This window comes from Condylostylus longicornis, unplaced genomic scaffold (assembly GCF_029603195.1).
Source record: "Condylostylus longicornis isolate FDR11 unplaced genomic scaffold, ASM2960319v2 ptg000081l, whole genome shotgun sequence".
Lineage (NCBI taxonomy): Eukaryota > Metazoa > Arthropoda > Insecta > Diptera > Dolichopodidae > Condylostylus > Condylostylus longicornis.
The window spans coordinates 28,130-49,288 of NW_026578049.1; the positions used below are offsets into that span (position 1 = coordinate 28,130).

At 20.3% G+C, this 21,159-nt stretch overlaps 1 protein-coding gene across 1 annotated transcript in view; it reads left to right on the plus strand.

The window, feature by feature from the left end:
* Positions 1-7,395: 7,395 nt before the first annotated feature.
* Positions 7,396-21,159, plus strand: part of LOC129613268 (myb-like protein P) — a 132,810-nt gene continuing 119,046 nt past the window's right edge. The window contains exons 1-2 of the mRNA XM_055527256.1: positions 7,396-7,700; positions 10,243-10,732. The gene's annotated coding sequence lies outside the window, so the exon portion shown is untranslated. The remainder of the gene's footprint in view (positions 7,701-10,242; positions 10,733-21,159) is intronic.

Genomic DNA, 21,159 nt, shown 5'->3' on the forward strand with positions numbered 1-21,159 from the left:
TTATGAAATTTATAGAAAATAAATTTTTCATACTCCTTTTTTTTACATTTTATTTTTAAATATTGAGAGAAATTGGGTTATGCTTTTACATATTGGTAAATATATACGTATATAAGACATATACCATGCACATACATATATTTATATATGTATAATATAATTATGTAGGTACCTATATATAATAAGAATTGCTCCAATTTTTTTGTTCCCTTTTCGATTTTACCATTTTGGTTTCTTTTTTTTTGTTTTCTCTTATTTTTTTTCTGTTTTTATCATAGTTTATTGCATACTTTTAGGAATAAAGTTTGAGAAAATTTCATTTTAATTTTTATATATTTACCATATTCACTCACCTATATAATATATGTATACATATAACCATGTTATATTTTTCATTTCTGGTTTTTATTATTTTCATAACTACTTATATAGAAATTGTGTATGAATTGCTAATAAATAGGTATTTATGTAAAAAAAAATTCAAAAAAAAGAAGAAGGACACAAGGAAGAAGGAGAGTGAAGTTCTAAATTTTAAAATCTTACCCGTATTATTTTGTTGTATTTAAAATGTTCTTCAAAATTTTATCATTAATGCACACTTTGAAGTATATAGAATAAATGTATATTGGTATATATAATATATTTATGGTAGAGAGACTATATAGAATTTGAAACCAGTCTGATAAAATTATAATGGTTGAAAATGGTTAATGGTTATAATTTAATTCTTACATAGAACTATAAAAAATAAACTATACAAAAACAAAAAAAATAATATTTTTAAGTACTTGCAAAAAAGAAAAAAAGAAAAAAAATAAAATTAAAGTAAAAATCGTATAGTGTAAGGAAAATGAAGGTACCTGATATATAAGGATAAAAATATAGACCATAATATATGAAAGTATATGTGTAACATGATAAAATTTAGAAGTTCAGTAAGAGATAGAACTACTTATAAACGGGTGATTTTACATGGTTTTTTTTTTATTTCTAATATTTTCGCATTACAATTTGTCAATGTCAAATCGGCTCAGTATGATTTGTTATTCCATTTTGCCATTAACATTTAGAAAATATTCAAAAATGTGGACAATGGTCAAATAAATTTATATTTTGGATATGATTGCCAAGATCAGGCGATTTGTCGATACCAAACTATTTTATGTGAGAGCACTTGAAATATTTTGTTTCTATCAAAATCTGGTATCAATTTTAGATTTATTAAATAATTCTGAACATAATCTTGGTGATATTCTGGCTGTAATATCACAAAAATTGTGTTTAAAATTCGATTTTTCGTATATAACGCCAAAAATTCCGTAATAGCCAACATTTACATGAAATTATATTTAAAAAATTACGTGAAAATTTACAAACACTTAATAAAAATCACCCTATATTATAAATGTACTAGTATAATAATATAAGTAGTTAATAAAGAACAGAAATCAGGTTATGTAAATATACATTTATAATATTATATACATGTTTCTAATGTTTTTAGATTTCGAATATAACTAAAGACACCTCACTTATTCGCAATATAGTGTCTATATGATAAGCATTATAATATTCATAAATACATATACAAGTGTATTAAGTATGTAAGTATATTATTTAATCTTATACTATCATAAACATGAATAGAAATTTTTTATGTTGTTTATCTGCCTAATTTAAGATTATAATTATAATCTTTAAAAAAAAAAAAATTTTATTTCTTATATACACGGTTAGATACCATTTATACAATTAAATTTATATAGTATAGTAAAGCTTGTAGTGTAACTTTTGTTCCAAAGGTTTAACATTAATTAGTATATTTACATAGAAGTTATTTAAAAAGATGGAGACAAAAAAAAAATTAGAACAAAATTAGATCAATTAATATAAAAGTTAATGGTGTAAAATTGAATAAAAATTTTTCAGGTCATAGCTAATTAGTGTAATAAAAAAGGGGCAGCAAAATATCAAACATTAATTTGTTACGAAAAGGATAAGAGAATTTTATGTGTAAATAATTATGTTCAATTGAATAATATCGAATGATTTCAATCAAAATTCAATGGGACACAATTTGAATATAAATTTTAAGTTGGTCAGTATTTAAAAAAAATTTCTTTATGAAGAAATTAGTATCAATTTTCACAAGTAATTATTTAACTATAACAAATTCTTAAATTTTTTTTTAATAAAATAATTTTTAAACAATTCTTCTGAAATTTTACTTTCAAAATTAATAATTTCAAAATATTTTACTTAAAAAGTTTAAATCAAAATTTTTAATTTCTTTTAATAATTTGTAAAAATTTTCATAAAGAAATTAATATTGACTCAAATATAAATTTAATTCAAGATGATTTTATTTAATTGGAAAAATTAATATAATCCTATCTGAAGTAGTTTGAAATTTCCAACATCAATATTCAAGGCATACCAAAGAATTTTCAAACAAGTGTACCACATTATTTTCCCGGAAAATTGTTGATGAAATTGTCGACAAATTCAAGGCTATTTTCATTGGAAAAACCAAATGTATTCCTCTGAATTGGAACAAAAATTTAGAAAAAAAAAAACAATAAACTGGTATTCCAGCCTGAAAACTGTAATATTATCTTTGGTCCGTAGAAAAGTCTTGATTGGAAGTCATAATACTAAATCATCTTAAGGAATTAGTAAGTATAGTTTAAAGTTCCAACAAAATCATTACATTTTTACCAATTAAGGCATAATTTTCTTTTAATTTTGTACATAACCTTTAATCGAAAAATTTCATGTGATTCGATTTAAATCCATTTTATGAAAAAATTTTACAAAAACAGAAAAATAAATTACAAAAAACAAAATTTAACAAGTAGGAAAAAACATTCTATAATCGAGAAATTTTTTTCCCAACACATTCGCTATTATGTTTGATTGAGAGCCAAAGTTTTCAATTATAATAAATTTTTTTTTTCTTCACAATATTTATTGTTTTCCGTTATATTTTTTTTTTTGCTCTCAAGATTAACAAGGACATTGTATAACATTTCCATATTAGCACCCTACTTTAATTTTACTTGACTAAATTACATACATAATTAATATCAAAAATAAATTAAATATCAAAAACTCTACATTTAATATATATATGCACGTGTGTATGGTAAAATAACAGGAAAAAAAATACAAAAATAAAAATTAAATTATTTATTGTGTATAATTTTTGTAAAAATTTATCTTAATTTATTTCAATCGTAAACAAACAAGAAAAAAAAAAACTAAACAATTTCTAGTACCCTCACTGTTGAATGGGAAAATTCATTTCATTTCTAAAAATGTAGGTATAGGTTATCTTCTATACACAATATAATAAATTTAGTATTGTTTGAATTATTCTTATTTTACACACATTCATGTAAAATAATATAAAAATAAATATATATGAATGTTTGTATATAAAATATAATTAATCTTATCGGGCTGTCATTTAACAAAACGATCAAATAAATAAGGTAATAATAGAATAAAGTGTAATCAAAATGAAAAATACATTTCTTACTACATTTCGTAATTGTATTAAGCAAGTTTTGAAGTTATAATTAACTAATATTAATTTAAATATTAATTTCAAATAGAATTGCATATATTTAGGCGAAATTTTGTTAAAATTTAATTAGAACTGTTTTTCAACATAATTACAGTACTTTTGTTTGGGGTTTAAGCTCGAAAATGATATTTCTGTGATTATTAAGAATTAATATCAAATTTGTAACAGTAAATACAACATTTTTCGAAGTTAATTTATGATAAAATTTAAACTTAATTGATATAAAAACAGATTTAGATCAATTTTTTGTTTTTGCGCAGAATATTATGTGTTTTGTTGACTAGTACACAGAGAACGTTGTACACGGCGGGTTCAAAGTAATTTCTTCAAAATTTTATTTGGAAAGACGCTCAATATAAGATTTTAAGGAGCCGTAACACTTTTGTTAGTTGACTTTCTGATAAACTAAATTATTGAGATTTCTTGAAGAAGAACATTTTGGTTACTATAGAAAAACTTTTGAGGAATTCTTTAAGTTTTATTCATAGACTGCTTTTGTTCCTAATAATTAACCATGCTTTTCGTAACAACATGAAAAATGGCTTTGAAAGATGTTAGCTAATATTATGATGCAAGAAAAAATCGAAAAGATACGGAAAGCAACTACAATATCTAGAAACAAATATTTTTCCAAATTAGGTCAACTTGAAAACCAAATTAGATATTATCCAGGAATTTTCCTATTTAATAGGAATATTGTTAACAAAAATTTGTCCCTGTCCAAAATTAATGTTATGTGTCGCTCGTATAATACAACAAATACGCTATCTCAAAAATAAGTTAGCCAAACTGACAATTTAAATTCAATTCATACATTTTTCTTAAAAAATGTAAAATGTAATTTTTAAAAAATTTTATATAGAAGAAAGAAAAATATGTGAAAAAACATAACGAACACTGGTTATTTATTTATTACATTTCTTTTTTTACTTTTTTTCCTTAATTTTTATTTTTTTCATTATTTTTTTTCTTTTTAACAATAATCATTAGGCAGTGTTGTTTTTTTTCTGTTTCTTTTCCTATCAGAAATCAAAATAAGTAAAATGAAAATACAAATAAAATCCAATATTACGAAAATCCCTCTGGATCCTTTTATAATAACAAAAAAGAAAAAAAAAAGAGAGCAAAATAATAACGAAATTTAGGGTAAAAGAGTATAACCGTAATAAACACGAGCGAACAGCTATGAAACATAAAAAAAAAAAATAATTCTCACGGCCTATTTTCTATTTCATTCCTTCCTCATTTCTTCATTGAGAATATGAGAAAAAGCTTTACTTATATAATTTAAATATGTATATTAAATACATAATTAAACACTTATATAAATCATGTATAAATAAAAAATATAAAAATACTCTATAGGCCCATATGTACATGCGTTCTCACAAATTTAACATGTGTGATGAGATTTTTTAAAAGAAAATTTTTAAATATCTCTCCCTCTCTCTCTCTGTTTTTGTATACAATAGTGTATATGCATACATAAAAATATAAGAATATAAAATATTACACAATAACCTACATTAAAGAAAAAATATTTTCAATTTTCTCATTCTCTTTAAAGACAACTTTAAAATTTATTTATATAGGTAATGTATGTACATATTTAACTTATATACACGCATTTACTCTAAATAAATTTATATATATTACGAATAATAATTGTGTACTTGAGATTTTACACAACACTAGTAACACACATTTGTGGAAAATCAAAATTTTTTTGTTTTTATTTTTATATTCAAATTTTATTTTTTTTTTTATATTTTTTCTGGTTTTTCTTATGTATTTTTTAAAATTGAGAGAAATACAATTAAAGTATATAATATTTGTATAATGTGAAAAAAGGAAAGAAAGTATTATTTAAATTTGAGAGAAAAGAAAATATTATACAGAATAAAATGCGAAAAATATCACGTACATTGAAATTGTAGTAAAATTACTACATAATATCTCAGTATACTAAGAAAGTTCAGCGTTACAAAAGGAGAAAAATTTTGGTGGAACCCTGATTTGTGTTCTATAATGAACAGTTCATTTTATATATATGTAAGAAAATTAAGAGATAACGAGATAAGCTATGTGTTATTAGCCTTGAACTTAAAGACGTAGTCACCTTGTGTATTGTGTAACAATTTTTCAATAATAATATGATGGTATGTCCTCAAATGTAACTAAGTGAAATTATGTTCCACCATCACCGACAATGATATAGGTGAATCAAATTCTCATTTGTGTAGATTCTGTCGGGATGATGAAGAGACAGACATACGTATTCTATTTGACTATCCTTCTCTGGTCGTAAGAAACCAGATAGCTCAGATCCAGCTTCCTAAGATATATCTTTGGGTATTTACATAGGACTGTAATAGAATAAGTGGGATATAAGGGAACTGTCATAAGCGGTAGTTGTTCCTTTCCTAGTAATTAAATCAACTAAAAACTCTTAAATAATTTGCAATTTACAAGACGTTCTACAAGCACTTGAGTAAAAACAAAGTAATATGGCAATTTTGTATTTAATTTTGAATTAAAAAATAAAAAACTATTGCTCAACTCTATTCTATAATTCAAATTAATAGAAAATAAAAACGAATTTAAAAAAAAACTATTTTTTTTGTATATTAAAAATGCAAAATATAAATTGTTATATTATATAAAAATATAAAAAATAATTCATATATACATATATTTACAAAATAAATAAAGAGAGAGAGAGAGAGGAAGAAAATGAGAGAAACAGAAAAATAACAAAAATAAAAGTAGAACTAAGAAAAGAAAAACAGAAATAATAACAAAAATAACTCAGAATGTAAATAATCATACATATATATATATATATATATATATATTTTTTTTTTGCGATGAGAGGAGAAGCAGACAACAATATATAGTGCAGTTAAGTTAAGCACTATAAGTACAACTCATAAGAATATAATAATATTATTTATAAAATGAGAACAGAATATTATTATTGAGAAGTATAGCTGCATTGGGTACTCAAAAAATATACATATTAAAACCGAAATATTATTCTACAAAAAAAGAAAACAAAATTAAGAATATAAATTTTAATATTATAAATACATAATATATATATATATATATATATCTAAGGAACGTACATATATAAATATAGCAAATACATTATGTGTACAACTTTAGAGATAAAAAGCTTTCAAGGGTTGTGAAAATCTATCTAATTCTTCTTCTACATAAAATATGAGAATGAGAGAAAATATAAAAATAAAACAAAATATATTTTCATATTTCTGTTGTTTCTATTTCGTTTTTGCTTATTTGCTTGTACCTATATATATAAATAGTACATATATACAAATATAATATATCAGAACATTAAATACACTGACAATAATAAAATTTCACCTATATATTGGATAGAAATTTTTATACGAGTAAGAACTGAGAAAACTTTTATATTATATAGTAAGTATATAAAGAATTTAATGTATGCATTTATATGCTTAATAAATATTATATTATTTTTTCCTATCTCATCTTTCTCACTCTCTTCTCTCATTTGTTTTTTTTTTCCAATTTCATATTACATTCATTCATACATATTATACACAAATTTTGTATATAATTTTTTTTTTTATATACATACATATTGCTTTCTTTTCATTTTTGTTTTTTTATTTTATCTAGTTTTTATGTACTCTAGTTATAGGTACATTTAATTTTGTTTTTTTCTGTTTCTCTTATTTATTTCGTTTTTTTTTTTATCATTATATTCTATACTTTAAGTTGAGAAAAAAATATTTTTGTTGTGCAGTCACATAAAGTTTTTCAACAATAATCGTCTCTAATATTAGTTGAGTTGTGTTTGAGTGTTCTATAACGACGGGCAGAGCAAAAATATTAAAATAATATCAATAAAAAAAAAAGAGAACAAGAAAAACTTAAAGAATACTACGACGACGACAACAACAACAACAAAATATATGTATAAAAGTAAAAAGTAAAAACAAAAAAAAATAAATAAATATAATATTTTTCCACATCAAAAAATTGTATTTTCTGTTTTTTCAATACTGTACCAACAATTGAACGCAGCGCACGCCAAAAATTTCTTCATATTTATATTGTAATATTTAAATTATTAATATTATAAAATTAAATAAAAAATAACAAAAAATATTAAAAATATATATATATATATATATTTAAAATAAAAATTTTCTAAAATAAAAATAAAAAATATTTTTTTAATAAAAAATCAAAAAATAAAGTTTTCAAAAAAAAAACCAAATAATATAAATAAAATAATATAATTTACAATAATATAATTACAAAAATATAAAATACATGTGTGTATGTGCATATATAATTGATTAATTTTTTAAAATAAATAAAACCTTATTTTCTCTTTCTCGTGCAAAAATATTCTCGTTTTTTTTTTTGGTTCCTTCTCCTAAAAAACACACAAAATAAACAAAATTTCAAAATAATTGTTCATTAAAATATTTCTCTGTGTTTCTTCTCTTTTCCGCCTTTTGACTTTTTGACACAAAAACAAATAAAAAAACACGAAAATAAATAATAAAAAACATAAAAATTTCATTAAATTATTTGAAATATTAAAAAAAATTATATTAAAAATAAATTTTATAACTATAAAATAAGAAATTTAAACTAAGAACAATTAAATGTTCTAACAACATAAAGATTACGGTAAATGTATAAGAAAACATTGTATTTTAAACATAAATAATACAAATATAAAAACAAGCAAATCAAACCGAGAAAAAAATATGTTTTAAAATTTTTCAAAACAAATAAAATTTTCAAGAAAAAAAAAACATTGAAAAACATTCACCTGTGTAAATAATTTTATATAACAGTATAAAAATTAATTGTAAATTTTCATTAATATAACAATTTTATGTGTATATTAAATTAAATTTTAAATTAAAATTTTAATATTCAAAATTTATAAAAAAAAAACTTAACAAAATATACTCAAATTTTCTAAAAACAAAAAAAAATCTAAAAGCAATCTTTGTGTATTTTGCATTTTAATTTATTCATTTTATTTTTATATATTATAGCTATTCTATATAAATAAATTAAATTACAAAATATTAACAATAATAAATTTAAAATCTTAAATAAGAATCATTATATATAGATAATAGTGAATAAAATAATTTTTATATTCAAATTAATATAATAAAAATTAATAATAAATTAGTATAACAATTTTAAAATATATAAAGTGTGTATAAATAACATTTTAATATAAGAAATTATTAATTAAGAGAGAAATTTGTAATTATTAAAAAGAACTGTGAAAATTAAATTTTCCAATATCTATATAAAAATTAAATATTAAAAAATATTAATATAATATTGACTTGTTCTGTCTACAATAGATCATTTCTGTTCTATATAACATTAAAGGACTACTATTAACCGGTTCTATACAACAATTACTGTTAATTTAAAAAAAAAAACCATCAAAATCTGCGATTTTCATTTAATATTTTAATTTCGTTTTTTAAATATTTTTATATTTCATAGAAATAATTATTGGTATACTGCAGTATAACAGATTTAATTTATTTTATTAACAAATCAAAAGCTATTGTGATAAAAAATTATTTATTTTGGTTTTTTTGTGTATTTTAAAACTTAAAATTTTTTATACCCTCAATTATGTAAAAATCGAAATATAATAATAAGATATTTGGAATCCACAAGAATCAACAAGAAAAGAATATTTACTTTTTTAAACACTCTTGCATATTATTTAATTAAAATTTAATTGAATGTGAATTTCATAAATTAAAAATGGAAAAAAAAGAAAATTAAATTAACTTATAAATTAATTAAATTTATTTATGTAAAACAAAAAACTTAATATTTAAAACCCATATCAGAAGAATAAAAAATAAATAAAACGAATAAATTATAAATTAACAAATTATAACAAAAGAAAATTTGTGTTAAATAAAGTAAGTAAAAATTATTTATATTAAATATTAAAATAAATATCTTAAAAAAATTAAAAAATTAAATTAAATACAAATTAAATACAAATAAGAAAATTAAAAAAACTGTTATAAAAACTTATTATAAGTGAATTAGGAAAAAAACTCAAGGAAAAAAGGAAACAATATTTAAAAATAATATTAAAAATAATAAATAAAAGTCTTCATGTTTTTATAATTTTTTTTATACTTTTATACGATTTTTGCCAGTAGCAGCAAAAAAATATTAAAAAAACTACATAAGTAAGTTGAAATCCCGGACAAATAAGAACACAGAATTGAAATAAAAATTTCAAAAATCAAAGCTATTAAAATAAATACCAAAATTAATTTTATTAAAATAAATTTAAAGAAATCATCAAACTAAAACCAAAACATCGCAATTTTATGAAACACAAAAATTAAATAATAAATAAATAAATTTATTGAAAATAATTTATTGAAAAATAATTGAATAAATTCGCGTATATCGTTTTTCCCCTTTTTTAAATAAAATATATAAGTTTATTATAATATTATTACTTATTATAATCAAAAATTTAAATTCAAATATAGAATTATTAAATTTCTGTTTATATTTTTTAAATAATTATAATATAATTTAATCTTATATAATATTTATATTGTAATATATAGTTAATAATCGAAAACCACGAAATATAACAGCAGAACATAATAAATTTTCATTTTCATTATGTGAAATTAAAGGATGGAAAAGAAAAATCAATAAAATTTAAAATAAAATATTTAACAAAAAAGTGTTATATTAAAAATAAATAGAAACAGAAACCATGAAAATTAATTAATAAAAAAAATTGTACATTTGATAAAAAACAATATTTTTCATTATTGATTCTTTTAATGTACAAAAAATTAAAACAAGGATTTAATTTAATTAATAAAAAAAAAACAAACATTTATTTTAGAATTCATAAAAATAAAATAAAATTAAAGAAAGAGCAAGCAAACAAACAGGATTTTATATAATGTGCAAAATTTAAAAAAAACAAATCAAAAATATTGTGAACAAAAAAAATATAAAATATTTTTATTTCTATATAAAAAAAAAATATTTTTTAATTATTTCAAATGGAAAAGGAGGAATTATGGTGAATTGATTTTTTAGGTGAGTAATTTTTATTTATTTTATTTATTTATTCTTTAAATTTGTGGTTTTCATTATTAAGTACTATTATTATGAATAATATGATTCTATCTCTTGACCTACATAATATTTTTGAATAATTTGAAATCTATTCTATTCCGAAACATTTACATAAGAATATCATATATATAGAACACTTATACAAAACTGCAATATTTGTATATTTAATTTAAAACACTTAAAATTTATGTATAAAAGTTTGAAATTAAAAGACTTAAAAAAAAAAAATTTAAGAACATTTTGTTCTTCACATTTGCAATGTATATTAGGTATTATATAAAAAAAATTTTTAGTATAACAAATAGATTCTATATCTGTTCAAGAATTTGCATATAATAGGACTAGTCCTGGTCTAAAATTTCAAAATTAGTGTTAAAACATTCTCAAATATCCTAATAGGAATATTTTTTTATAGTTTTATATATATATTATAATATATGCATATTTTAAGATTTATAAATGTATATTGAAATATAATATTTAAAATAATTTTCAAGTTCAGGAATATCGTTTGCTCGTCTTTTTCCAATCCTCTAATTATTTTCTCAATCAAAGCCATAATGTGTTTCTATAAGAATTTTAAAATTATTAATTTTAGATTAGAATCCACAATATTTGTTTTTTTAAAGTTATATATGTAAGTGTATATTGAGGCAAAAAATAATAATTTCGTTAAATTAAAAAATTTGCATTTAACTGGAAAAAAATATTTTTTTTTTTGTTTTTTGATTGTACTTGTTGCAATTTTTCCATTTGTATAATACCTTGGGATTAATTGTTAATTGTACTTCATTTTATCAAAATATATGAGTGTTTATCTGAAATATTTAACTTAATCTGTTATACAAATTTAATTGTTACACAAACATATATATTTAAAATGTTACATAAACATATATATAAACACAAGCGTATATATTTCAAAAATGTATAACAATTAGCAGAGAAATTTTAATTAATTCTAATATTTGCCATAAATTTAATAATAGAATCAACTTTTTAAGAACCTCATAATAGAACTTTTGAAAAAAATGATGAATGAACTGTTATATTATAAGTTATACGTGAAGCAATTTTTAATATTAAATATGGCTGAAATTAGTTCTATATATTAAATGAAATTCATGGTAATTTTAAGTTACACCAAAAAAAAAACTGTATAACAAATATCTTCCCTGATAATAATAAACGACCATATTAAAACTATTCAATAGAAAGAAATAGAGAAGATTTAAATTTTTTTTTCCACAAATTTCTTCTATTCATCCCTATTACCTAAACGACAGAGAATAAAAAAAACCCCTTCTATGTAAATTGTAAATTTAACATCACATTTTTTTAACATGTGCCTCGTAAATTGTAAAATCAATGATTGTAAGTGAGTATGAGATTTTTATTAATGTATGATATTAAATGTGAGTTTTGTGTAATGCATGCATTTCAATATTTTTTTTTTTGTATAATTTGTGTAATAAAAAAATATAAAATAGATGTGTGATAGTGGGTACTTTAAATTTATTTATTTTTTTTTTGTATTTTAGCTATTTTGTTTTAAAAAAAAAAATTCAATTGAATATTTTTTTCAACTTTTTAATTTTTTGGAAAAAGGGCTTGTTTTATCTCACTATACTCGTACACTAATTTGTTAGTTTGCTCTTTAAAATTTAGTAAAAGTTTTCAATTGTTTATACCTATATTCCAAAGAGGTCACGTTTCAACACTTAAACGAGAATTAAGAATTGTTTTATAGAATGATCGTGTGATTAACGAATGTAGTATAAATTTTTGATTGTTATATTAAAAAGTTAATATTAAATTGTCTTTTAAGCATTAGTGCAAATTAGTGCAATAATTAAAAATATTGTAAAATTAATTGGTAATATTACAAATACATTTGATATTACAATAAAATAATACTGAATTTATAATTAAATTCAATTAATTTTAAAATTGAAAACATACACGAAAAAAAAAAAAAATTTAAATTATAAACTATTATTGAAATAACTTGGACCTTGTATTATCACAGCAATAATTATTGAAATAATTCTAAAAATATTTTCACATAATATTGCATACATTTTGGAGACGTTTTCAATATTAGTTCATCGTTTGAATTAGTTTGCTGCACTTTACTCAAGGTATAAATTCAGATTGCTATTACATTTTCGCCCTTAAATAGAATTTCGACGAATTTTTAAAGAAATAAATTATGAAAAATCGATTTTTAATACAAACAATTGCTAATATACTAGAACTCTTTTCTGTTATAATCTACTATAAAACTCCTGCGAATTTAATATTTTTAACTTAACACTATTGTGCACTATAAACAGTCTTCAGATATGTAGGTACACAAACAAAATAGTAAATATTACAATTAAAATAATTAACTACACAATGCAATTCTTTTAAATGCAATTTTTCAATATACACATACATATACATAAGAACTATTCAAACAAACAAACTTTTATACATAAAATATATTTTTTTGCAATTAAAACTGAAACAAAAAATTAAATATAAATTAAGTCAAAATGTTACAATCATTGAAAATTAATTTATAAAATACACGATTAAAAAACAAAAAAAAAATATAAAAATAAAGTATAACAATATTTGTAAATCAATAATTCAAATCAATATATAAAAAACATATTGTATACGTATACTAAAATATATAAGAGACAACACTCATATATGTACTTCAATAATAAAGAAGGGCAAAAAGGACTTTTTTGTATACTCTTATATAAAATTTCATTTCAAATAAATGAAGTAGATGTAGAGAAATTACATAATGCTTATACATAGTATTTGTATTATGTAAGTATGTTTGAATACATTGACGAATCCTTAAATTTATTTTAATGCATTTTAGTATATTATTATGTATTTATATACCCATATATTCTAACTATATATTCAATTCACTTTAAAGAACAGCGCAACACCCTTAAATTCTAATTTTATAAAAAGTAAATTTTTTTTCTGTATTTTATTGAAAATTTTTTTTGTATACTTACATAGAGTTAACTATATAAATGAATTAATATAGATATATTCAAGTATAACAGTTATATACTTATATTATAATACTAAACTATAATATTGTTAAATTTAATACAAATACACATACATATATATTTGAAATGAATGCAGAATAAAATGTATAACAATTTTTAACCTGCAAACTCACCAAATGTTAAAGAAAAACTCTTTTTATATTTTGTATTTCAATCTTGTATAGTGCAATTTTCTCATAAAACGAAAAAAATAAAACAGAAAAACAAGAAATTCAACTTCAAAATATTTACTTTTATCTTCTTCTTTTTTTTTCTTATGCTTCTCAATATTCTTATTATACAAGTATAACTTATATAATATTTCTAAAGTAAATAGAATAAACTCAAAATAATTATATAACTATTTTATACTACTTATTTTTGAAATAGAAAAAAAAATATATAATTTTAAATAAATATTACAAATAAATGCAAAAAAATAAGAAAAAATGAAATAATTTTTTAATGCAAATAAAATTGCAAAATGCACATTGAAAACTAAATGTAAAAAACACCCACTCCTCACCTCGTCTTCCATCTCCTTCTTTCACTGTTCCAGCTATTATTGAATGAAAAGTACTTCACTTGTAAAGAGTCAATAAAAAATTTATTAAAAGAATAAAATTATAGAAGAAGAAAACAAAAATAAAGAAAAAAATATGCATTTTAAAAAGAAATTTGTAAAAGGGCTCAGAATTACATATAAGTATGTATATAAAAAAAATCCTTATATGTACATAAAATTATAAATGTTTACTTTTGTTTATGATTTTTTCAAATAATAATAAAAATAATATTATTATTATTATTTATAATGATGCTTGCATATTCCATTTACATGAAAAAAATAAATGCGAATAATAAATGGAATGCTTTTCAGTATTAAAACTGTTATACAAAAGTAGAAAACTAAAATTAATATATCTACAGTGTTTGACATTTATTTGTCAATTTTAAAATATATGAAGCCATCTATCAGAATCAATGTTCGTAACGATTTCAAATATAAATTGTATTATTTAAAGTATTATACGCATAAAATCGAAGTAGTATGTGCTTTTATACATCGAATTTTATTTATATTAATATGTATTTTAATAGCTATATTAAAATCAAAAATAGAAGATGAAATCTTGAAAAAATTCGAGATAATTATTTTATATTTTGATTTTAAATATTTTTCTTTTAAATAAAAGTTAAAATTTCTGAACTTTAAAATTTTTGAATTAAATTTAATTAAAAATCTCAAAATAATTGTAGACACCTTATATTATATTATAACAGATTACCGAGTCAAATATGATTGGGTTAGCACAAACACTGTAAAAAATGTCTTTAAAAACGTGATATAAAATTACGAGGCACATATTAAAAAAAATCATATGTTAAGTGAACGAATCCCACAGCACTTATATTAATTTCTTAAACTTATTTCATAAAGGTTGGCAAATTTAGCCTTAACTTTGTACCCAAGATGACCGAAACAATGTTGTATTTTACAAAATATTTAGTAATATACAAAATATTCTATGTCATTGAATGGCTACTCCTTAGTATGACTTTACCATATAAATAGTATATGGTTCTATACTTGAAAGAAAGTTCCGACAATTGAGTAATTTCTAATTTTATTGCAAATTCAACTTTTTTACATATGATCTTTTAAAGCCTAATAATGTGAAAATTAAACTCCTAGCCAACACTAAATTTACTGAAGAAAACTTTTCTTTAAAAACATGTTTTTTTATCACCGTACTTTACTCCTCTAATCGGAGTCTACTTTCACTCTTTTATACAGTATTAAATTAAAAATTGAAAAGATTGTCCTACATATTGTAGATTTTTTCATATCGCCTCTTGTTCGTATATCGCCTTTAGGATTTGCTCATCAGCACCACCTTTATTGGACTATGAAAAATGATTTATTTTAAAAATTTCAATGCAAATATTTTTTTCTGAGTGTGTTACTTACATAATTATTTTTATAATTCAAAATTTATTTTAAATTCAGAATTTCTACTGACATTATATTCAATTTTTTTCTTTATCTAAAAATGTAAAAATGAAATTATATTTCTTTTTTATGCCTCCACTATATTATAAGCCCCTCCTGCGCCACATTCACTTAAATATCACTTAAAATTCACTTAATATATTTAATTTTTTTTTTTTTTGCTTTTTTGTTTTTCTCTATGTATATCCATATAATATATTTGCATATACATAGTTGTAAGTATTTAATTTTTAATTCAACTTATAATATAAATATTTTACTTTATTTTTTTCTTAATTTTTTTTTTTTTTGTTATTGTTCTTCTTTTTAAAAAGGATAATTCAACGATTTTAAAAAGCAATAACAAAATATGTTTTTTTTTGTATGTATAATATGTAAATGGAATGAGAAATTTACTAAATAGAAATTTATAGAATAATTTTATATACATATATATATATAACAATTTCATATACATACATTATATATAAGTATTGAACATTATACATATCATTGCAAATATTATTTTACAAAATAAAGTCAAAGTTAAAAAATACAAAATAAAATCGCTATGTATACGGTTTAAATATGCACGGGTGTAGAATTATAAAATATAGAGAACCATACACTAAAAAAACTCCTTTTTTAAATATATACAAGTACAAAAATGTGTTATACAAAACTTCGCATATATTAACTTTTATCCTGTGTGTCCTAAAAATAAACTTTGTTAAAGAAATAAAAATGAAAAAAAAACCAAATAATATTTAAAAATATAAAGTAAAGAGAAAAACAACCAAACTAACAAAGTTAAAAGTAGAGTAAAATAACTTTTATACAAAAAAAAACAAATATTCTTCTATACCTAGTTAAGTACACTCAAAAAAAATTCAATGAAAGTCTAGAATAATTTTATATATACGCAAAAATGTATAATGCGCATATATATATATATATATATATATATTATTTGACATACAAAATATCAAATGACTATATACAATACATATTATGTATAACAATATACATAATATATACATATAAAATGGATTACTATGTGCAGTATGCAAATATTATAGAAAAATTAAATATACCCTACAATAATAGCAATATAACAAAGAATAAGCAATATAATAATAACGTGTATAACACTATATATATGCATGAATAAAGAATCGGTAATATGAGAAGATATTAAAGTGCAAATGAACAAGAAATATTTAAATATATATACCCAACAACTCTTATATATCAACGACTCTTATATATATATATACCCAACAACTCTTATATGAATACATACAAATTATTTACATTAGAAACTAGAAAAATATACTTGTTTGTTATAGCATACAGTGTATATTTTATAAATTTTCTAAAAATCAGGTTAAGATAGTAAGAAAGGTTATGATACTATACCTACTTGTATGTATAACATAATAGAAAGTATAATAATATAGCGAAAACAGTTATATAAAATGCAAGTAATAAAAAAATAAAATGTTATATTATGTGTATAGCACTATACTATGAATAGAATAGAAAATATATAATAATATAAGAAAAACGGAAACGGGGGGGGGGGGGCGGGTATATTATACAGTTAGTATATAATTCTTATACTTTATATGTTTATGTATAACAAATAAAGTTGTTTATATAAATAGAAACAAAGTGTGTGTGTATGTATACAATGTGTATTAAACACTTACTGAAAATACATACTATGTGTATATTTAGGTTTATATTTACTTTGTAAATTAATATATAGTAATATTATAACAGTAAAATATAACATTTTACATATTTAATACTAAAATGTTAAAGTAACATAGAATATAATTAACTAATATTATATTTTTTATATTGAACAAGAAATTGCAAATCTAAAATACAAAATAGAGGAAAAAAAAATGTTTTTTTTTTTTTAATTTGAGTTTTTTCTTATGTAATTTCTAATTAGTTTTGTTTTTGTTTCCCTTTGATAGAAGATAATTCAAAAAAAAAAAATTTTTTTCATTACAAATTGTATTGCGTGACTAAATAATAACTATGTGTAATACAATAAAAGAACTAATTTTAATCCGATGAAATTGGAATTATCATATTCGAATTTGTTCAAAATAAATGAAATTGTTCTTTTTCAACAAATCCAACAATCTGTGTACATATCTGTGTATAGAAATTTTAATGAATATTTAATTTCTTAAAATTTGTATTGGAAACTAATTTTTAAAATTTAATTTAAATTTAAATTGATTTTTGAAGTTTTTAAGAAAGAAAACAAGGTGGGAAACTTTTAAAAGAATTCTACCATTAACATTTGTTCCCAAATTTAGTTCGATATTTTTTAAATTTATAAATTTGAACATTGTATAACAATATTAATTATAAAGGGTTAACAGATTTTTTTGCATGCTTTTTAAAATTTCTCTTTTTATCTATTATGCTGAATTTTAGTAAATCCATTCAATTAAAATTTCGTATCTTTGGAATAGCTGGTGCAAACAACAACCAATTAACTCCAATTTTATAGCTTTTTATTTTATTACAAATTCACATTTTTTATATTTTCATTTGTATGAAATAAAAATTTGGTTAAAGTATTTCGATTAATTCTGAAGTTCTGAACAGAAATTTGAAATTTTAAAAATTCTTCAAAATAATATTTTCAAATTTGAATTCATAAATTATTTTACAATGGTTTATATATTTAATGTTTAATTAGGTTTGAAGTGAGCCATAGTCAAGAAAGCTTAAGCATTCTATAAAAAAAATAGTTGTAGTGATTCTCGTCAACCAAAACTGTTACTTGAATAACCTAAAATTTCAAATTATTTTTTATAAAACTTTAGTTTATTTGTATAAACACCATATAGTTCTAAAATTCCGGTGTTCTAAGTATTGTAACGTTTAAGTGCACCCCTTTAATTTTGTTCAAAAGAAGAAGAATTCTAAGACTGCTTAATTTGTTTTTCCCTTTAAAAATCTGCACAAATTATATTTCAAAGGAGGCACTCAAGTATAGACTTTACAAAATTATGTCACCGCATTTTAATGACTAAAATAATTTTACTGACCTTTATATTTTAAAAGTGTTTAAATTAAATTGCCAGACTTTTATATTAAAATTTCAATTCCCAGACACTGATATTAAAAAAAATATTAATATTCTATTATAAAAAGAATGACAAAAATAAAAAAAATTATTAAAAAATAATTTTATTTACTAAGTTAAAAAAAATTTTTTTCTGTACGCAAAAATAAAATTTCTGTAAATATTCTTACTATTTTTATTAGCATTCCTTTTGAATTATTTGCTTTCAACTATTTAAACATCTGTAAATTAAAATAAAAAAAAAAAATAAAAAAAAATTTATTTATAAATCGTTAAATTTTATGTATTTATACAAGGAAGGTCGTTGAGGCTTATAATTTATTAAAAAAGATTTCATATACAATTATTTTTATAAAATCAAAGGTTTTTGAGGCTTAATATAGTTTCATATTGTTTTGTATTAAAAACTACTAAAGGAAAATATATGAGAGGCAAATATTCTCGTAATTGTATAAAAGATGCAAACGTAAAATTGCAGTTTAATCATTGTTGATATATCCCAAGTTATTCTAAATTTGCAAACCAAAATAGTGTTAAAAATTTATTTCATTTACCTGTTGATCGGTTTTTAATTTGAATTAATCGAATATTAATTTAGGCCGACCCAAATTTCTAATTTAAAATTAATAACCAAATATTCCAAATTTTTTAACCTTACAACAAATTACAAACTAAATTCATCAACAAGGCTTATATGTACACGCAAAAGGTAACAACAACAATATAAAATATAAAAATACACAGATAAAAAAAAATTAGTAAAAACTACTATAAATAAATTTTTTTAATATCTTAATTTAAATAAAAAAAAAAATTAAAGTAAAAAATTTTTTTTAATATTTGTAAATTAAAAACTAAAAATTTTTATTTTTCAATTTCCTTGGAAAAAAAATTAAATAAAAAAAAAATTATTTTTAGGTTTTTTCGTTCCCATCCAAATTGAAAATTTCATAGACAAAAATATTATAAAAAGTACGTATGTGTGTGAGTGTGTGTATGAAAATTGTGTATCTATTTTTGGAATTTTTTCTTTTTTTTTTTAATTTGAATATCAAGGTCATTTCCTGGTGATAAATTTCATTTAAAAAAAATTTATTTATTATTTTTTTTCTTATTTTTTTTATTCTTATTATTGTTACTCTTAATGTAATAATAAGCATTTTATATTTTTAATACTATGGCAGCACATTTAATTTATTTTTTAATATAATTCAGAAAAGTTCATATTAAATGATTGTGTGTGTTGTGTATATGTGCACATCAAATTGTGTTGTGTATATGTGCACATCAAATTGTGTTGTGTGTCTTTTTATTGGCAGTCATTATAATTTAATTGAAAAGGATGTACTCGTATACAATATTTTATTATTATGTAATTTAAATTTTAAAAATAGAATAAAATTATTAAATATTAAATTTTAATGTGGAAGAAAACGCACGTTTTTGATATTAATAGAATGAATAAAATATTTTTTTTTTAAGTGATATTTTATGTATAATTAAAATAATTGTAATTTATTCTATATTTAAAAAATTCACATTAAATGGGATTTAAATATTATTTAAATGCGAAATTCATTATACATATTTGGTTCATTAAAATTTTAAGTAAATTAATATGGAGGTGAATAATATACTAGAAAAAATATGCAAAGAGGCGAAATACGTGTACCAACATAAAATTATTTACGATTAATTTGAATTGTTTTTGAGTTTCAATTTTAACATGAACTTATGTAAAGAAAATTCATATAAAGTGTGCTCTGCTTGTGTGTCAAATTTCGTAAAATAAAATTTCTTTATTCTCATATTGTTGTATCTGCTGAGATTTTGAAATCTGCCACAATGCTTATATATAAACTGTTGATTTTAAACCGGAAAATTATTATATATTCAAGAATTTTTGAATTTTATTAATGATTCTTAGTATTTCGTGTAAAATAAATATTATAATTCGAAACCAATCAAAAAGAAGAACACATTTTAGATTTCTTAGTAACATGTAGTACTTGGACATGTGTCGATCGCGTGATACATATTTTAAATTTAAGGGCTAATTGCTAAGAATACAGGCTCATTTAATTATGAATAGAAATAATAATCTATTGGTTGATATCAAAAAAAGGAATTCTGATTCTCCCCTGTCCATCTACATAAAAAATTAATTTAATATACAAAATAACATTCTTTTCTAAATTATCGTAATAAG